Source organism: Puntigrus tetrazona, chromosome 24, assembly GCF_018831695.1.
Source record: "Puntigrus tetrazona isolate hp1 chromosome 24, ASM1883169v1, whole genome shotgun sequence".
Classification (NCBI taxonomy): Eukaryota; Metazoa; Chordata; class Actinopteri; order Cypriniformes; family Cyprinidae; genus Puntigrus; species Puntigrus tetrazona.
This window is the reverse complement of record NC_056722.1, coordinates 6,476,041-6,478,540: the sequence shown is the minus strand read 5'-3', so window position 1 is coordinate 6,478,540 and position 2,500 is coordinate 6,476,041. Positions and strand designations below refer to the sequence as shown.

Genomic DNA, 2,500 nt, shown 5'->3' with positions numbered 1-2,500 from the left:
GTAACCACTTGTGCACAATATATTATTATTTCTTTGAAAGAAAAAGCAATAAAAAATAATGTTTTTTTTCCAAGCAAATGCCAGATTTAAAGAAAAAAAGGAATTAATGAGAAGGCATGTATTTTATTCCTAAGACGACCATCACCGGTTCAGATCAGCTCAGACGACACACACACGCCAGTGTTCATCTTTCTCTTTCAGTGTCCATCAGGTAGAGAGCAGCGGGACCTGGAGCTGGACACAGGCCACGCCCCTCTGCGTCGCCGTGACGCACGCTCCCGTTGCTGTGCCAACCGCCAGGCCCCAGAGCCAATCAGCTCGCTGCTCCCTCGGCTCCTCCCCCAGCAGCTCAGCTCTGTGCCGCTAGCAGCGTACGTAAAGATGACTTCATGTTCAGTTATTCTGTCCAGTGTGTTAGATTAGCACTCTGCTACCTGATTAGCCTGCATGTACCCTAAATAAATAGTTATGACAGTAATAGTTATAAACATCTCTTGTTTCACAACATACAAGCTAACTACAACTTCTACATGTTTAGTAATAACCTTCAAGGTTTTAGTTTAGCGACACAGTGACCAATTAATCAATAAATCAGCTAAACCTGACGAAAACTGTTCAATTATACTACACAGCATACTAGCTTAGCATTCCGTTATGTGATTAATCTGTTAGCTTAGCTCGTACCCGACACACCTTCAACAAAACCGTTTTTGTTCTTCATTCAGAAGGCCGACCCCAGCGATGAGCGATGTTTTCTTGACGCTCAACTCCACACCCAAACACGTTCAGCAGAAGATCCGACTCACATCTCAATCCTCCGGCTGTCCTTCACACACCTCTCTGTTAGCAGAGAACATCGTTCCTGACTCTCGTTTTAGTGCTTTCCGTAGAAACGGTCCATAAAGGATCCGACTCTTTATGGGCTCTTATAAAGCTCCAGGGAAATGAGGATGTTAAACATGAGAAGCGGTGAAGACGCTAATCCTGGGTTCTCAGGTGTGACACAAACATCTCTCCATCTACACGATTGATCTGGATGCGCTTTTTCACTCAAAAGAACCAGATTTTGGAGCAAACTTTTCATGCAGCCAAGAAGAGACAGAAAGATCAACAAGCAAATCATTCCTGCTACAATCAATACATAACTGATCAACAAAACACAAAGAGAAACTCTAATGCTTTAAATACAACTGCTATCTAATTATTCGTTTTTAAAATACTAAACGAGCATAGAGACACAGAGACACACAAACACACAGAGAGACACACACACACAGACAGAGACACACACACAGACAGAGACACACACACACACACAGAGACACACACACAGACAGAGACACACACACACACACACACACACAGACACACACACACAGACAGAGACACACACACACAGAGACACACACACACACACAGACAGAGACACACACACAGACAGAGACACACACACACACACACACACACAGACACACACACACAGACACACACACACACACAGAGACACACACACACACACAGACAGAGACACACACACACAGAGACACACACAGAGACACACACAGAGACAGAGACACACACACAGACAGAGACACACACACACACACACACACAGAGACACACACAGAGAGAGAGAGACACACACACAGACAGAGACACACACACACACACACACACACAGACACACACACAGACAGAGACACACACACACACACACAGAGACACACACACACACACACAGAGACACACACACACAGAGACACACACACAGAGACACACACACACACACACACACACACACACACACACACACACACACACACACACACACACACACACACACAGAGACACACACAGATCAGCAAATAGCACCAGCTTTACTGTAATATTTATTTATTGTAAATATATCTATTTAAAAGGAAATCTTTAGTAACATTATAAAAGACTAAGTTTTTCCAGCTTGCTTCTCCTCCCAGATGCTGATCTTTACACACTGATGTACTGAAGTCTTCACTAACAGGGTCAGGATTAGCTCTGTGTCTCAGTGCTGAGTCTGCATGAAAGTGCTTCCTGAAGACGTGGGCTAAACGCCCGGGCACCCGTCCAGCGCAGTTTACAGATCAACATCTTAAAGTTCAACATGAATTATTCATCACCTCTGCAGACCTCTAATCAATGCTGTTAACTTCAGCTAATATAAGAGAGTCCAGAAAGGAAGGAAAGACTGAACTACTTCCACACGCTGGTCTTCAGTGCCTCCGTCACGCTTCAACAGATCGGTGTTGTGTGTGAGGAACTCAGAGATCTTCAGCTCAACAAACAACTGTTTCCACAAAACACACGACACACTTTTGTTTTCTGCAAGGTCTGAAAACATCTCTTCTCCAGATGTTCACTGAAGGACTGGAGTGCTGGGATCACGGCACCCATTCACATACATTACAGAGAACTTTATTAGTTTGCTTTATTTTATCACTTTATTCCCAATCCTCTGAACAAA

The 2,500-nt window shown here is 44.0% G+C and overlaps 1 protein-coding gene across 5 annotated transcripts in view; it reads right to left on the bottom strand.

The window, feature by feature from the left end:
• The window catches only part of lancl2 (LanC lantibiotic synthetase component C-like 2 (bacterial)), a 20,148-nt gene that overhangs the window by 6,850 nt on the left and 10,798 nt on the right, over window positions 1–2,500 (bottom strand). The window lies entirely within an intron of this gene.